General features: G+C 39.5%; 1 protein-coding gene and 1 pseudogene across 4 annotated transcripts in view; both read left to right on the top strand.

Moving 5' to 3' along the window:
- Positions 1 to 19451, top strand: part of Nepl16 (Neprilysin-like 16) — a 1095435-nt gene that overhangs the window by 467056 nt on the left and 608928 nt on the right. The window lies entirely within an intron of this gene.
- LOC138855885 (uncharacterized) lies at positions 2440 to 4255 on the top strand (annotated as a pseudogene).

A 19451-nucleotide genomic window follows, 5' to 3' on the forward strand; every position in this document is an offset into this window, starting at 1 on the left:
CCCATAGACTCACTTAGTTTTATTTTTATATTATACTTCGCGTAAGCGAATCTTATTAAAATCATCAACACATTAGAAACCGATATATTCTTGTAGTATAATAGAAAGTCGTAGGTAGCATAGAACCAGAGGACGGACAAAGGATACTTTTTATCTCTTTATGTTAAAAGTCAATACAATTAATAAATCCAAAAATAATATTTCAAATGGTGAGCATGTGTTCAAACTCATGTGTCAGTTGAATATTTTATTACTTAAAAAAAAAAAAATAACAAAACATAGCCACTGTAAGAGTATAGTAATTTCTGTATACATATGGGGATTAAACTTATTGTTGCTACTGAGCAAGGCAGATTTTTTTAAGACGCACCATGTGGAACCCATAATACATTTTTAATACCACAACAGAAAATCGAATTGACAGTTACATCGCCAAGGCATTGCAGGTACCTAGCTAGATTATGGACGAACTTCATTTAACATAACATCATATCGGAATAGGTGTAGGGCTGATAATGTATAATGGCTCACAAATATTCGCGAAGCATTGGATAGAATAATGCTATATATAAACGGCAACGATGGTGTTTTCGGTGGTGCTGTCGAACCACTGTCTGGTGATTGCCGACAGACCGGTCATTCTTCGCTTGGTGTCTTCCGCGTTGTAGTGGCGTCACCCGAAGATAGACTATGGCACAGTAGCGGTTTGCGTGGCCCGTTAGCGCGTCACTATCACGCAGAATTATGGAAGGCAGTGGCAGCGGCTGCGATGCCAAGCGTGTAGCAGGTCAGAGGATCAAGTCACTACCCACTTCACGCGTGACTTACAGCCTTTATACGGTGAAATGACTGCCAGAGGATCGACTCACTGCGAGGCATTTACTCCTTACCGCAGTAGCGTCCTCCGCCTCTCCGCGCTCCCGTTGAATAGCTATTATACGATAGCGTATTCTACTCTGCCGCGCTCAGGGGGTGCTAAGCGGCTTAGAATGACTAACGTTTGCGTCCTGTGGGTTCCGCCCTAATACCAATTATCGGGGATATATTGACCCTAGCTCTAACATATTTTATGTAAAAAATTCAAACTTCCGTTTGACTTTATATAAGCATAAATATTAGATATACGATAGTTTAATGCCGAAAATGTGTGAAATCGGTCCACGAATTTCCCCAGCTCACATGTACTACTTATGATACAATTTTTTTCGTTAATTTGATAATTTAATGAAATCAATAAATGGACAGTTTTTCTTAAAAATAATGTGGTATATCGCTGCATGTGAATGAAATTGGTTTAGACCTTTGCTTAAACCTTATAATCCTAATTTACTGATTTTCTATTTGGTGATAATCAGTGGATAGATATATTTTCTCAGCTATCATGTTAAACTTATAACAAAATATACCAGACACCAATGTAAAAAAGTTTCTTAGTGTGCTAGACTTTGTATAGAGCACAAATATTTTTCTAGAAAAAATCGCATGAAATAAATATTAATAGTGTAGTATCAAAAGGGCTAAAGACCCTTTTTATGTGGTAATAGATAAACTGCGTCCCAATCGGTTGAAATGCTGCTGTCTATTAGTTCAGTTTTGCGACACATTTTTAAATGAAGGTCATAATGGTGACAGAATAAAGAAAATATACATACCTGCTCTACATATGTATATACAATAATTAATTATATGTAAGTTATTGTTACTTTAGCCTTCATGGGCAAAACTTTCAAAATAGGTACCATAGATCCCCGTGTTTTAAAAAGCGTTAAACAAAAGCAATTTACGGAGGGGTTTACCGAGCACATAATTTCAATACAATGAAATAAACTACTAATGTTTAAAATATAAATATAACTAAATATTATGTATTATTATGTTAGTGAAGATCTAAGTAATATATAGGTATACAAAAGCACGTAATCTGTGTGTACAAAAATATACCATAACAAAACTTTTATACTCTGTAGCAACATGTTGCAAGAGTATAATAAATATCAGTACACAGTGTTTGTAGTTTCAGTTACACTAGCTTTCCTGACCAGCAAAGTACTTTCTTCAAACTAATTTCAGTGTATTAGGTATATAGTGTTAAAACTATTATATACAGTGGCGAGTAAACACATATACATATCTGCACCAGTATACCATAGTACCTATACACCGAACAGGAAAGGAGTCATAGCAAGGGCTCATTTACAGTGAAAGAGAGCAAAACCTAGGATCCAACTTTTCACACCCGGACGGACGGAATTATATAATATTATCTATAAGTATTTTATATATTAAGCCATTTATTATTTATTGATTATGCCTAGATTAAGTAGAAATTCTATATTACTAAGTCGTCTTGAGAAAAGAAGACGTATGAGAGTTCTTCGTGCAAACTCTTTAGATGTAGAGCAGGTTCGCCTCCACGCGGTGCATCCTGTGTAACGCTAAATGACTTCCGGCCCTCACGGCCTTTATAACTCCTACGGATTTGACCTTTGCTCGACACGGACTTAGCTTGGACTCATAGATGGATCGGTTTGAACCCTGGGCTGGTGGTCGTGGTATTCTGTCACCTGAGTATGTAGGGGTGACACCCTGCAGAAATGGCTGATGGGCTAATACCAAGTCCGCCTCCGTCTCGTTAAAACCACGGCAGGCCTCAGAGTACGTACCCCTCCTGTCATCATTAAGTTGGTGTGGTAGGTGTTTGTTGAGATGACTCCTTCTTTGCGCTGGTCGGCTCTGAACGCACTGCCTCATAAGGGCGTCAACCCTCGCCTTGGCCTCGTAACCGAGACAACCTTGGGACCATTTAAAGGCGACTACCTTTCCAGGAGACGGATAGCGGCTCTGAGTGGGGACCCAATTACAATGAACACAATCAACAACAATTTAACCAAGGACGAGGGAGGAAGCGGGTCGAAACCGACCTCTTCAAAAGTGGACAGTTCCCTGGGGGGCATCCTCACCGATGGGGACGAAACCGTCTCCGCCGAAGGGTGAGAAGAAATATTCCGGGGGTGACCGGCTTACCATCTCTAGGGGCGGTAACGCGGGGGGAGTGGGCAGGAATCTGCCGACTGACACCTTAGGCAGGGCAGAAGTGCGCGGCGGAATCGCCAGCACTTGCAGAGGAACCTCTGTTAAGTACATGGGGGGCGCGGGGTCCTCAGTGAAAGCTAAGGGTTCCGGGGGGAAACGCCAGACTACAGCTAAAAAGCTGAAGTCGGACCGTCGGCTGGCTACCAGGATTTTGGAGCGTTACGGTGGCAAGCAGGCTGACCAGAAATCTGATCAGCATGCTAGCACACTTGAGTGGGCCAAAAGGGTGCTAAGCGACGTCAATGACGGGAAAGGGGGGTCGAGCGAACCCCACACCTCGATGAAGCGACAGAGGTCGCAGGAGGGGGAATCCTCCCTCGGCAAGAAGCCTCGAGTCAGAGCGGCACCGATGTTTAGCGAAATCGCTAAACTCGCCAGCTCAATTGAGCTCGGGGTATACGATAGCAGCAGGGGAGATGGAGCCATCTCCCATGAAGAGTGGAAGCGGGTAGCGGCTGCTATCTCCGCTGTGTTCATGAAGGTGGTCAGGGGAAGCCCTGGACCACCCCCTAGATGTGAAAGTGCCGGGTGGAATCTCGGCTTACACAAACTTGTAAGGTGTGCTGACGAACGGTCGGCATTCCTTTATAAGGAGGCGGTAGCCAGGGTGGTGGAAGTATGGAAGGGAGCAAGGCTCGAGGCGGTGGCCAAATCGGATCTTCCGATGCGACCTCGTGCTCGTGTCTGGCTTCCGGCCGAACCCTCTACCGCGACCGAAATTGAAGAGATATTGCGGTACTGCAATCCATCTCTTCCCACCCAGGACTGGAAGGTGGTTAGGCTGGAGAGGACCGAGGAACCATATCGGCAAGCGCTGATACTCCTAAATAAGGAGTCCCTCGCTACTCTCAGCATTGCAAAGGGGGCCGTAAGCTATGGCTTCGAGAGGGTCGTCCTCAGGATTCTCCCGGTTGAAGCCAGGGCTGATGGCCCGTTGCCACCAGCTGAGGTGGAAGAAAGTGGGAGAGCGACCCACTCTAAAATGGACATCGACCCCATCCTCTCGGATACGGTGAGCACGGGGGGCGGATCGTCAGTCGATGATGGATCCGTCTTCAGTCTCGACCGTCTGTTCGAGGCTGCTGGGGTCGATAGTACGGAGGAAGGTGCGGAACTCGCACTGCTGAAGAGGAGTTTTGAGGATGAGGATCCTCCAAATTAACCTCCAGCACTCAAAGGCGGCCTCCGCCGATCTAGTGCTTCGTCTAGGACGGGACGAAGCCGACGTTGTCCTTATCCAGGAACCGTGGCTGAGCAGTAACGGTATCTCTGGTCTAAGGACAAAGAGCCACAAGCTCCTGGCGGCAAACAGTACAGGTAGAACCAGAGCCTGCTTGTTGATCAGAAACGAACTTAACGTTTTTCTTTTACATAATTTTAGCAACGAGGATGTCGTCGCTGCTAGACTGGAGGACAGCGCTGGAGAACTCTGGCTTGTCTCAGCCCACATGCCGCACGACGACGAGGTGGAGCCACCTCCGTACCTGCTGAGAAGAGCTCTGGCAGAGGCCAGGCGCAAAGGGGCCGGAGTCTTAATAGGCTCGGATGCAAATTCAAGGCACACCGTCTGGGGGAGCTCGGACATTAACACAAGAGGTGAGTCACTTTTTGACTTTATTTGTAGTGTAGATCTCTCTATATGTAACAGGGGGAACAGCCCTACTCTTGTTACTGCTAGCAGGGCGGAAGTCCTTGACATTACGCTAGCCTCTAGGGAAATCGCTCCCTAGATTTTGGAATGGAGGGTTCTAGACGACCATTCATTCTCGGATCATAGATATATTGGTTTCAGCTTAAAAGATTCACGCCCGGATGAGCTCGTCGAGATTTTCAGCTCTGTTAGTAGAACTACTCTTGACAGCTCCTGTCCTCTGAGAACTCAGAAAATCAAAGGGAAACCCCCTTGGTGGACTTCGGAGCTAACGGAGATCAGATCTTCGAGCAGAAGACTTTTCAACAAAGCCCGTAAAAGCGGCTCTAGCGACGACTGGGCGTTGTACAAGGCCGGACTGGCCATTTACAAGTCCGAGTTGAAGAAAGCCAAGAGAGTTTCGTGGAGAGCCTTCTGCGGTAGTGTAGATGGCTGTCATGAGTCCTCATGATTCAGGCGCATTCTTGCAAAAAATCCTACTCCAGTGGGGTATCTAAAAAATGCAGATAGTAGTTGGACAACGAGTAGCGAGGAGTCGTTGAAACTACTCCTGGATGCTCATTTTCCACTAAATCACTCTGCTGAAGAAGTGTCACTGGGGGAGCTGCAGGAGGGCTGTACAGCCTTCTTGGACCTTCTGGACGATCGTCACCTTACTTTGGCGTTGAAATCCTTCAAGCCTTTAAGTCCCCGGGGCCCGATGGCATTATTCCAGCGCAGTTACAGCGTACGATCAAGATGTCATTGAGCTGGCTGCCCCCATCTACGCGAACTGCGTCAGATTAGGCCATGTCCCAAAGGTCTGGAGACAGGTTAAGGTTGCTTTCATTCCGAAGGCCGGCAAAAGCTCTCACGTCTGTGCAAAAGATTTCAGACCCATCAGCCTACCCTCGTTTCTGTTAAAAACACTGGAGAGGCTTCTGTATCTGTACATTAGGAGCAGAATACCGAGGGGTAAACTGCTACGGGCGCAACATGCATATATCCAAGGCAAGTCAGTCGATACTGCTTTGCATGATGTAGTGTCATGGCTGGAGATAGCTCTCAAGCACAAGGAATTTGCTGTGGGCACCTTCCTCGACATCGAGGGGGCCTTCAACAATGTGCAACCAGTGGTTAAAGCCCTCGAAAAGTTTGAGGTGGAATCTAACCTCAAGCACCTTATTTTTAGTCTTCTTTGCGACAGAACTGTTGCAGCGGAGTGGGGTGGTGCCAAGGCTACCAGAAAAGTGAATAGAGGAACTCCGCAAGGGGGAGTACTCTCCCCACTGCTCTGGATAATGGTGGTTAACGACCTACTTATAGAACTCGAGACGCAAGGCTGTCGGGTGACAGCATACGCTGATGATGTGGTTCTTATGGTTAAGGGAAAGTTCCTGAACACCGTTTACGAGGTCACCGAGGGGTATCTGAACGTGGTATCTAGCTGGGCGAATAGAAGCGGCCTAGCCGTCAACCCAAGTAAAACCGAATTGGTTTTATTCACTAGGAGGTATAAGATACCAAATGTGCCTCTCCCCTTTTTCGGGGGTTCACTTCTTCAACCTGCTGAGAAAGTGAAATACCTAGGGCTCATCCTCGACAGAAAACTTTCCTGGAGGCCAAATATTAAGGAGAGAGTTAAGAAGGCTTCGGTCGCCTGATACTGCTGCAAAGGGGCTATTGGGAAAAGGTGGTGACTCTCACCTAAGGTGGTGTTCTGGCTCTACGAAACCGTAGTTAAGCCAATACTGTTCTATGGTGTGTTCGTCTAGTGTAGGGCGCTCGAGAGATCCACACTGGCTAAAAAGCTTGAAAGAGTCCAAAGAGCGGCGCTCATCGGAATCTCCGGTGCACTGCGGACCACACCGACACTAGCTCTTAATGCTATTTTAAACATAGCACCTGTGGGCATTGCCGGTAGGTGCATTGCCGCGAAGTGTGCTCTAAGGCTCAGGGAAGCTGGGCTTTTGAAGAGGTCCGAACAAGTTCACTCCGAAATTCTTTCCTCCTTCAGCGGCATCCCGGAAAATATAGATCACTGCGTCACTGAAGCCACTCGAGGCGGTTCCTTCTCCGCTCATATTCCAACGAGGGACATGTGGATGGGAAGAAGCCGTTGGAGAAGAGGCGCGGTGAACTTTTTTACGGATGGATCGACTCTAGGAGGGAAGGTTGGAGGGGGGGTTTTCTGCAAGGAGCTCTCCGTCAGTCTTAGCTTCAGGCTACCGGATCACTGTAGTGTTTTTCAGGCGGAAGTGGCTGCTATCACTCTGATAGTAGGACAGCAATACTAGCTTTGAGCGCGCGTACCGTGCAATCAATGCTAGTCAAGGAGTGTCTGTGCTCGTTTGGGTGCCTGGTCACAGCGGAATCGCTGGAAACTGCGATGATCACATCGGAATGGGATCGGGTTGGATCTCCGTTAGCGTCTTGCGCTCTAACGTTGGATCAATGGACCTCGCGTGCACTCAGCAGACGCTGGTCGACGACTAGGTCCTGTGCGACCGCGAGATGCTTCTGGCCAAGAGTGGATCGCAGGAGGTCGGCGGAACTTCTCGCCCTGAGCAAAGTGCATCTTGCCGCTATTGTAGGAGTTCTCACTGGACACTGTCCAATGGGCACTCATGCGGTACGGCTTGGTGTACTACCCGATGCCAGTTGCCAAAGTTGTATGGAGGAGGGCGAGGTGGAATCATCCCAGCACTTTCTCCTCCAATGTCCGGCATTCGCTAGGCTGCGATTTAAATATCTCGGAAATCACACGTTTGGCGGACCTGAATACTTATCCGAAATGGATATTGGCCGTCTTAACAAGTATGTAGTCAGCACAAGACGTCTTGTCGACTTGTAAGGGTCTTTTGATCCGGATTATAGTAGTTTGTAGGTATCACAACGGACTGGCGTCTTAAGCTGTCCAAGTGGGATCCCTTCTGGGATCGACCTCCTAACCTAACCTAACCTAACTCTTTATATAGAGATAGTGAGCAGTCACAAGATACTGTAAGTCACGTTAATTGTAGATTAGATTCCGATGTACGTCAATCCGAACAAATTATCAATACAAATCAACATAGAACCAGGCGGGCATATCTCGAGGTACGGTCTTTTGAGCAAAATTTAAATACTGTTAAACTTAGGGCAAGACGTCTAAATCCAAAAAATCCGCTCTGAAGAGCAAAGCAGAAATACTCGGGTACATAGATTTCGGCGCGAAAATCACAAGGTTCGATCTGTTGAGCAAGTTGTAAATACTGTTCAACATAGAACAAGGCAGCGAGATCCCCGAATTCGCTCTGAAGAGCAAATAAGAAATGCTCGAGATCATAGAATTCGTTGAAAAAATTTCGAGGTACGTTATGATGAGCAAAGTAGGAACAGTAGGGATCATAGAGAATTTCGCGCAAGAAATCCTGAGTATAGGAATTAAGAGCGCATTCGTGATCAAATGAAAAGAGAACATGCATGAAGAAATCCTGAAATAAGGAGAGAGGAGCGTGATAGAGAAACACAACGTTGACAGCTTAGTAGGAGGGGTACGAAAGAAGAAATTTTGAATAAGAGCCGTCTTAAACAAAGTTAACACTACAACTACCAAGGGGTGTCAAAATGACTTGTTTAACATTTCTTATAAATCAAACTAATTTCAGGAACATTTTTTTTCTGAAAATTTTGTACGACTTTTTCTAAAACATACAAATAATTAATTCTGTAAAACTGTTTTCTTTTTTATACTCTCGCAACCTGTTGCTACAGCGTATAATAGTTTTGATCACCTAACGGTTGTTTGTATCACCTAAAACTAATAGAGTTAGATATAGGGTTATGTATATATAAATGATCAGGATGAAGAGACGCGTTGAAATCCGGGTGATTGTCTGTCCGTCCGTCTGTCCGTCCGTGCAAGCTCTAACTTGAGTAAAAATTGAGACATCTTTATGAAACTTGGTAGACATGTTTCTTGGTACCGTGAAACGGTTGGTATTGCAGATGGGCGTAATCGGACCACTGCCACGCCCACAAAACGCCAATATTCATAAACAAATAAATTGCAATAACTAAGCTCCACAACAAGATACAAGACTCTTATGTGGTATACAGGATCAAAATAGGGAGGGGCATCTGCAGTTAAATTTTTTTTTTTAATAATTTAATGTGCTAGCTCCTAAACCGTTAATGCTATAATACATTTTTTTTTTAAAGTGTGCGTGGTCCCGCCCCTGGAAGCAAATGTTTTTAGAACCTCTATCTACAGTTTAAAAACGGGTGAAATCGGGTGGCAACTCCGCCCACTCCCCATATAACGGTACTGTTAAAAACTACTAAAAGCGCGATAAATCAAGCACTAAACACGCCAGAGACATTAAATTTTATCTCTGGGATGGTATGAGATGATTTTGTAGGAACCGCGTTCAAAATAAGACAGTGGGCGTGGCACTTTTAGGAGAAAACCCATATATTGGGATCTGCTTAACCGATTTCAACCAAGTTTGGTGCATGCCATTCTTCTCATATTTCTATGTTATAGTGCGAAAATAGGCGAAATCGGATTACAACCACGCCTATTTCCCATATAACACCATTTTCAATTCCAACTGATTCTTTCACTTTTCAGTATGCAAATCAAACAACAATGATTGTATCGGGGTAAAACTTTGCGCGAATGATGCATTTAATGTATGCCACCTTTTGACCAAAAATTGTCTAAATCGAACCAAAACTGTTCAAGCCCCTAAATACTAAATATAATATATGAACCCCAGTACCTATAGTTGACCTTCTACCGAAAATATCAGTCAATCCACAAAGAAATCGCAAACGAGTATACCATTTGGGTGACCTTGCGCAGTAGTTTCGAAATTAAATTTGCGAACTTGGTGTGAAAACCATAAGCCGCCGCAGCAAATACATATTTCAGTAGGGCCCTTGTTTATATTTTGGAAATAAATGTTTTTGAAATCTGTTAAATTGCCACTATTATCAGTTTCTATAACATTATTTTCTCTCGTTAATCGGATTCGTTGGGACTGCCTTTGGTTTTCAATTTGTCTATTGAGTCGGTTATCTCTACGAAGGCGAACTTGACCTTGTCTAAGACGTCTCTGATTCAAAATTTCTGCCCTCAATCCCCTCCTACTAAGCTGTCGACGTCGTGTTTCTCTATCACGCTCCTGTCTCCTTATTTCAGGACTTCTTCTTGCATGTTCTCTTCGCATTTGATCATGAATGCGCTCTTAATTCCTATACCCAGGATTTCTTGCGCGAAATTCTCTATGATCCCTAGTGTTCCTACTTTGCTCATCATAACGTACCTCGGGATTTTCTCGACGAGACCTACGACCTCGAGTATTTCTTATTTGCTCTTCAGAGCGAATTAGTGGATCTTGCCGCCTTGTTCTATGTTGAATAGTATTTTTCATTTGTTGAACAGATCGAACCTCGGGGTCTTCGCGCCGAGATCTATGACCGCGAGTATTTCTCATTTGCTCAACAGATTAAACCTCGGGTTCTTCGCGACGAGATCTATGACCTCGAGTATTTCTTATTTGACCTTCTGAGCGAATTTGTGGATCTTGCCGCCTTGTTTTATGTTGAACAGTATTTACAACTTGCTCAACGGATCGAACCTTGGGATCTTCGAGCCGAGATCAATGACCTCGAGTATTTCTTATTTACTCTTCAGAGCGAATTGATGGATCTTACCGCCGTGTTCTATGTTGAACAGTATTTACAACTTGCTCAACAGATCGAACCTCGGGGTCCTCGCGCCGAGGTCTATGACCTCGAGTATTTCTTATTAGCTCTTCAGAGCGGATTTTAGGACTTAGACGGCTTGCCTTATGATGAACAGTATTTAAATTTTGTTCAAAAGACTGTACCTCGAGATTTTACCGCCTGGTTCTATGTTGATTTGTATTGATAATTTGTTCGGACAGACGTACATCGGAATCTAATCTACGATTAGCGTGACTTACAGTATCTTGTGACTGCTCACTATCTCTATATATAGAGTTTACACGAAGAACTCTCATACGTCTTCTATTCTGAAGAGTACTTGAATAAATTGGGGACCCAATTTATTGGAAAACTCATCAATATATTTCAAATGTTATGTTCCACTCACTACCGCACTGAATATGTTAAGCAAAATCTCCAGGTATTTATATTGTTATTTATATTTATTTTCGCATAATTACAATATTATCAAGTAACACAATTATTACAAACTGATATCGAAAGATATACGGGATTACTTTGACGAAACGATGGGACGTGTCGGTCCAATCGCCGGTGTATCCGGAAAAACGTGAAAAGATGCCTGCTCGAGTTAGACGCGTGCGGTGGGGTACCGTATCGAATGATGTGGCGCACAGGCCCGTAGACGAAAACGAATGATGATGTGAGGGCGATGATCCCGTCCTTTTTGTTAGATGTACAGGTGCCGTGTTATGGTGTGTTTTCATCGAGTGGTGAGAACCTGTGATTGTTCTCTGGTGTGGTGTGTTCCATTAGGGTGTGCCAGTTGTTTCCGGAGAGAGTGGTGGCACTGAGGCTTAGCTCATTTAAACATCCTGGGCCCCCTAGGCGAATATTTTGCATAGTATTACACATATGTGCTGTTGAATGTATTTCGGCGTACTGTTGATGGAGTAGCCGAGGGCGCGAATATTAGCTGTAAGAAGCAATTTTGGTTTTAATCAACTTAACAAGAACAAGTGGTTTTGCTTGCGATTTTTAGTTTGGTATAGACTTGAGATACGCAACTATATTCTGACAATTTTTTTGGTTTTATAGTTGGCAATACAATAAGTAGTGATTGTATTTACGATTTTTTTCTTGTATCGATTGTTTATGATTTGCCTTTTCTGTATTATCAGCAATTATTTGCAATCTCTTTATTATCGGCTTATGAGGATAGCGACTCCACGCCTGGCTCATATATGGCCAGAATGAATGCTCCTTTGAAAACATTTGAAGAGGGATCTTGCGAGAGTGAGATTTGTGATTTTCGCTCACTTTTTTGAAGTGAGACTTGCAACTTTTACAAGTGTTTCCCATAACCCGTATGATGAGCGCTTAGATAGATGCGATAAGTGCGACCTTTGCTTTTGTAAGTCTGGGTGCGTCTCTGTATCACATTGCAAGTATGGTGATTTCTTAACTTTAATTTTGAATTGTATTTGATTATGAAAATTTAGGCAACTATGAGGCACTATAGTAAGAGAAGTGTCGATTTTTGGACTTTCTATGACAATTACTCATATAATATGTTGCGGACGATACTATGTAAGGAAGTGGGCGATTGTGGCCAAGAATCGGTAGATTCGGATATCGTTAAGATTGTTTGAGGATTGTGACAATTTTTCTAAGTGAAGAAGAATTAGGATTTTCGCTTGTATCATAATTGGCGAAAGCCATCCTGTGGGGTCAAATATGTTATTGCGGATAATGCGGATATTGATTCAGTAGGATATGAAAGCTGATCAGATATCGCATTCCATTGGATCCCCTGTATTTTTAATTATTATTAAATTAGTGTACAACAAATTTTCTTTTTGAATACTTAGTAATATATCTCGATGATTTGGTTGAATTATAGATATTTGTGTTTTTAACACTGGGGTTGTCAAAAGCAACTCTGACATGATTTTTTGTGCCAATTTGTAGAGTGTTCTAAGATTGTGGCTTTGGTGGTAGTCGTACGACGTAGCGGCCATTATTTGATCGAGTAGTTGTGGCTTTGTAGAAGTGTTCACAATACTGATCTTCTGGGGTTGTAATTGAAATGTGGGGAAGTTCTTCTAACTCCCAAAATTTTTTCAATTGTGAATTGAGATATTTTGTGCCAATAGTTTGTTTGAAATTTTCTCAACACCCTCGAGTATTATCTGAGGTATGAGATCGCTGCCTAATAGAATGTATATTTGAGCGGGGGTGTTGTAGTTGGGATCTGCTAGCTTTAGGTGTGAAACCTTTTACCAATACTTGCTATTTATATGATAGCTTGGAAGCATATTTGTAAGTTGCGGTAAGACAATAGCTTCTGCCTTAAAGCGCTTATCCGCTTTGGGGGAAGTTAGGGTAATGGGACAGATTTTGTTTGAGTTTTGGACTACTCTTCTGCCCATTCCCGTGATTTCAAAATTGGCTAGTTTTGTTGGCAGATATAGCCTATTTTGACGCTATGAAGGATCGTTGTGATCCTTGGTCTATTAGGGCTCTAAGTTTGGAGAGATCTCCTCGATGTTCGATGGAGATGACTGCTGTGGGTAGTAATACCCTATTTTGTAGTTCGCTGTGTAGCGTTTGAGTGTTTTGTGCCTTTGAGCAGCATGGTGTCATTTGGCAATTTCCGGTATTTTGGTCTTCGGGATTTGCAGTTGAAACTAAACCTTTGGTTCTCTTTGTAAAAGCGCTTCTTTGGGGTGATATGGGAAATTTGCTGTAATGAAGCATTGAGTGGTGTCTTTTGTGACACTATAATCAATTGAATTTGCTTCGCAATTTTTATATGTATGCGCATGTGACAAGCAATTTTTACATACTTTTTTTGATCTCACGAAATCGTTTCTTCCTATAATTTTTAATTTTTTGAATTTCTCGCAACATTGTAGTTTATGCCCTCTCGCGCATAGTTCGCATGACGTATGATTGTTCTGTTCGTATATGAACGATTGAGATTTGTAGAAGCTTCTGTTTAATTTATTTTTGCTACTAGCTTGGAGTCTATTGAAGCTTCTTTTTAGGTCGTGTTGTACAATTTTTGTTTTAATTAGCTTTTTCTCTACCCTTACAGCGATTTCGTACTGGGTAGTTAGAAAGTCTTTCATTGTAGCAACAAATGAAACAAATGAATGGGCATTTCTTTCGTGATGAAAGCGATTGTTCCCATAAAAGTAACGATTTTTCTGGCAATGCGGCAGTGCATATGTTTACCATTGTGCCGATAAAACCGACAAACAGTTTGAAACAGTGGATTGTAGTCTTATACACTCTTCCCTGGTTTCTTTTTGAATCTTAGGCAAGTTTATTAGTGTCGTTACTTGGTTATCGACCAATATTCTTTAATTTTCATATCTTGATTTTAGAGCTTCCAAAGCCAAATTGAAATTGTCGTCATTTAGTGCGAACTGTTTGACTATGACGCCTGCCTTTAGTTTTGTATCGGAGGTGATACAATTTTTGCGCTTTTGATAATTTTGGATGGTTGATGTATACGGCAGTGAACATATCCCGGAAGGACGGCCATTCTTCATAACCTCCATAAAATATTTATTTGTCACATGTGGGCACCTCGAGATGGATGCCTGAACTTGCCTCTTGATTTTGTACTTGTGGCAGCTCTACTCGCTGATGTGGAGTAGGTGCAATTGCTTTTATTAGCTTTAATTAATCAGAAATCATAGCTTTTATTTCTTCGTACTGGTCTAAGCAGTTTTCGTTTGGAGACGAGTCCAAGAATTGTCAATATTTTGTTTTTTTATTTCCAATAACGATTCAGAGATGTCTTGAATCGGTGAAGATGAAAATCGAGTGCAGTATCGTGTTAATCTGTCACTCTCAGAAATGAATTTGGCAACATGTTTTGGGCGTGTAGCTCCTACAGGTGTAGTTTGACTTTTGTCGCCATTAACCATTTTTGTTATGTTATTTATATAATGTTTCAATGAATTATTAATATATAACCTTTTATTAATTTTTTCAGTGTAAACTGAATTTACTTGCGATATGATTTTGTTGTGGTTTTATTTTGAATATATTGCTAATTTTAATTTAATTGATAAAAATCGCACTTTTAATTCAATAATAATTTGTATGTCCTTATGTTAATGTATTTAGGTACACCCTAATACACGGACTTGTTAGTATATATTTATGTGCTCGTGAAATTGGGAGCTCGTTGAAGAGATCAATACAATATGTACTTAAGTATGCATGGATTGTTTGTGCGTATGTATGTTTATTTTCTAATACAATTGAGAGCTCGTTGAAGATATCAATGTGCTTTTAGTTTTTTTTTGTACGCAATCCTGCTTGTTTCTAACAAGGGGTATTGCGGGATGTATGCCAATGTGGACTTTGAAAAAATGTTTATTTTTGTTTTTAATAAGTTATTTATTATTTTAAATTTTTTAATATCTACAAGCAATTGTAGTAGTGTTAATTTTACCACAACGTTTATTGTTTTATTTTTCATGTAATTTTACAACTTTTTATATTGTAAATTTTCAATATGTAATTGACCCAATTTATATAGGGTATATAAGCATAGACATGGATTATATGCCGCATGTATAAATATGTATGTTCAAAAAGAGTGCGAAAGCGAAGTAAATAATGTGCAGGTATGTTCCCGTATGCACTTTGTATTTATGTACAATTATGTTTTGGTATGTAAATATGTATATCAAAAATATATATAGGTAGAAGATGTAAGCAAATATGCATATACATATGTATGCTTTTGTTTGTTTTCTTCCTTTTGGTTTTTATATTAGAATTTTGCTTTATATTTGTGCCTTTGCTTACTTAGTTTATGCCATCCTGCTTATTGTTTTTTGTTTTTTTTTTTAACATAAGGGGTATTGTGGGAGAAATGTGCAAGTATATACCTGAATTTGTTTTTTGTGTTTGTTAATTGGTGTGTTTGAATACACAAAGGTAAGCTTGTAGTTAGGCAATAAGGTAATATTAATTTTTGTTTTTGTTTTAATATAAAAGTATGTTTTTTGAAATATATGTTATACCAGACTGTGTTCGGTTTTTCCCGCAAAAAAAAACTCGAAACTGAGACAGTTTGGTAACCGTTTTTTTTTTGGTAAACGTATTTGTTATTACAGGTTCTATATATATAAAACTGTAATTTTTGCATAAGTACATATATGCACGATAAAATAAAATAATAGGAAACAATACGACTCACTTTATGCTGCCTCAAGGGTTTTTTGAGGGGATAATGTATATGTATGTACGTGTGTGTATTCCTTTTTCTCCGCTTCCAGTTGTGCTTGGGTTTAGTGATTGTTGTTTTTGTTTATTATCGTTTGTTTTAAATTCGCGCCCGTTTAAGTTGTTTTTATTTATTTTGTTGTATTTAGGTACTTTAGTATTTCGCGCCCGTTTGTGTGAATTTTTGTTTGTTTAAACCCTTTTGTATTTGTTATTGTCTTTATGTTTTGGGCTACACGCACTTTTTCTTTATATAATATGTATATGTTTGTGTGAATTTTTGTTTGTTTAAACCCTTTGTATTTGTTATTGTCTTTATGTTTTGGGCTACACGCACTTTTTCTTTATATAAAATGTATATATATGGGTATGGATATTTTTAAAGTACTGCACTGCGCTTTGTTTATATATATATTTGTTTTATATATATATTTATGAGTCACTGCACTCTTCCTTAGTAGTTTTGTATATGTTTATGTATATTATTTTGTTTTCCACTACACTTCACTTCACTGTATCTTTGCTAGGTGTGTGTTTAAACTTTTTGTTTTTTGTCACCAAATTTTGTGTCTTGGACGTAAATTATAGTGCCTTTCGTTTAGACTCGAAAGACCATAAATAAATTGGGGACCCAATTTATTGGAAAACTCATTAATATATTTCAAATGTTATATTCCACTCACTACCGCACTGAATATGTTAAGGAAAATCTCCAGGTATTTATATAATTATTTATATTTATTTTCGCATAATTACAATATTATTAAGTAACACAATTATTACAAATATCGAAAGATATGCGGGATTGCTTTGACGAAACGATGTGACGTGTCGGTCCAATCGCCGGTGTATCCGGAAAAACGTGAAAAGATGCCTGCTCGAGTTAGACGCGTGCGGTGGGGTTCCGTATCGAATGATGTGGCGCACATGCCCGTAGACGAAAACGAATGATGATGTGAGGGCAGGTGCCGTGTTATGGTGTGTTTTCATCGAGTGGTGAGAACCTGTGATTGTTCTCTGGTGTGGTGTGTTGCATTAGGGTGCTCCAGTTGTTACCGGAGAGAGTGGTGGTACTGAGGCTTAGCTCATTTAAACAGTACTTAACCACTTATATAATACGGTTTTGCTTGCCACTGTATATAACAATAATTTAAACACTATATAACTAATACACCGAAATTAGTTTGAATACAGCACTTTACTGGTCAAGAAATCTAGTGTGAAACTACAAACACAGTGTACTGATATTTATTATACTCTTGCAACATGTTGCTACAGAGTATACTAGTTTTATTATTATGGTATATTTTTGTACACACAGCTTACGTACTTTTGTATACCTATATATTACATAGATATTCACTAACATAATAACACAGATTATTTAGTTATATTTATATTTTAATAATTAGCAGTTTATTTCATTGTATTATAATTAAGTGCTCGGAAAACCCCTCCGTAAATTGCTTTTGTCTAACGCTTTTTAAAACAGGGATCTATGGTATCTATTTTGAAGGGTCTGCTTATGAAGGCTAAATTAACAATAGCTTTCATATAATTAAGTATGGTATACACATCCTTGTATGTAGAGCAGTTATGTAGATTTTCCTATTTCTGTCTTAATATCTAAACCTTTCATAAGCTGCCAACAGCGCTGGGTAAATCCCAAAAATTACTTAAATGTAATTTTCTTGAGTTTACAGTTCACCTCATGACCTTCATATTAAAATGTGTCGCAAAACTGAAATAATAGATAATAGCATTTTAACCGATGGGTCGCAGTTTATCTATTACCACATAAAAAGGATCTTTATCCCTTTTGATACTACACTACTAATATTTATCTCACGCGATTTTTCTAGAAAGATATTTTTGCTCTATACAAAGTCCAGCACTCTAAGAAACTTTTTTACATTGTTGTCTGGTATATTTTGTTATAAGTTCAACATGATGGCTGAGAAAGTATACTTATCCACTGATTATCACCAAATATTAGAAGAAGGTGATGCAAACAACCGTTTGGTGAACATAACTATACTCTGTTGCAACATGTTGCGAAAGTATAAAAATGTTGCGAAAGAATTCAACATTCATTATTTAATTATTATTTGGTAACTTATTAACTTATGTTATTGATCATAGATTTACTATTTTAGATAGATCTATTTTTCTCCGAAATGTTAACTTTAACAAAAAGAAGCTATTTAACTCAAACATGGTTTATGTGATATAAACTGAACCAAAGGGGTTAGATTTAATATGTGTGGTATATGAGGTTGCTGTTGTACGAAAGGAGCGGAAATCAGTATATTAGGGTTGTAAAGTTTAAACAAAGGTCTAGACCTATTTCATTCATATGCAGCGATAAACCACATTATTTTTAAGAAAAACTGTCCATTTAATTTCATTAAATTATAAAATTAACGAAACAAATTATACCATAAGATTATACCAAGTAGTACATGTATGCTGGGGAAATTCGTGGATCGATTTCACACATTTTCGGCATAAAACTATTGTATATCTAATATTTTACGTTTATATAAAGCCAAACGGAAGTTTGAATTTTTTACATAAAGTATGTTGGAGCTAGGGTCAATATATACCCGATAATGGGTACTAGGGGGGAACGAAGAATTTTATAATCTTGTAATTCGCAAGAATCAAAGGCCAGGAAATTCCTTCAGGTGTGGCAAAGTTGAGAAAGAATTAAACATCCAATATGAAATGAAATGGTTATTAAATTACAATCAAATTTGGTATCTTCTTGACTTATATTAAAGGCCATAAACTTAGTCTCAGTTTTATTGCTATATTTAAGTTTGGGTCAGCGAAAATTATATTAAAAAAAAAACAAAAAGCATCTTGAAGTGAGATATACATAAATATGAATGTGATATTAACTCGACTAAAGTTGCTAAATTTTATATTATAAGCTTGTGCGGAAAACGTCAACCAGAGAAACGGAATTCATTATATGAAGGTGTGAGGTTTAGATCAAGGTATATACTATTTTCATTCTAATTCATAATTTTTAAGAAAACTTATCCACTTAATTATATTAAAATATCACATTTTGATCAACCGGAACGGTTTAAAGTCAAGAGGAAAGACGGAAATCATATATATATTGGGGATAGAGAAAGATATTAATTTTTACATTGCTCAGCTATACTCGAGCATAGAGAACATATTTTGAAGCAATTTTATATATAAAAAAAAATTTAATACTCACTGACCGACATACGAGAAGTATTATAAGTAGTATAAACAAATTTGTAAGGTTTGAACTAATAGTATTAATCCTATAGCTAAGGGGTGGTTTATTTGAATAAAAATAAATATTGAAATTAATGTGGAAGAATATAAAAAGAATTGTATAATTTCAAGAGGTAGTTTAATTAAAATATTAATTTTGGGGATTATTGATAAAGTTATTTCTTTTCTCTTGAAGTTTTAAAAGCCTGAAACTTATTTTTGGTTTACAAGACCAGTGTTTTAATTAAACTATTAAAACTAATGTTAATAAGATTATATTGAGGATTGCCCTGTTTTTTATTTTTGATAGGGGGGTTTATTTTTGTTTCTAATCGTAAACATTTGTTGTCAATGCTTTTGAGATTGGAGTATATAGTGTTGAATTTATTTTTTCTTTTGTTTATTTATTTGAATTTAATGGATTATAGAAGATTTTTTAGCATAATGTTTTTAACTTTTAGAGTATGTGAAGGTGCTTTAGGTCTTTCTATTTTAGTTTCTATAATTCGCACACATGGAA

The sequence above is a fragment of the Bactrocera oleae genome, chromosome 2 (genome assembly GCF_042242935.1).
Source record: "Bactrocera oleae isolate idBacOlea1 chromosome 2, idBacOlea1, whole genome shotgun sequence".
Classification (NCBI taxonomy): Eukaryota; Metazoa; Arthropoda; class Insecta; order Diptera; family Tephritidae; genus Bactrocera; species Bactrocera oleae.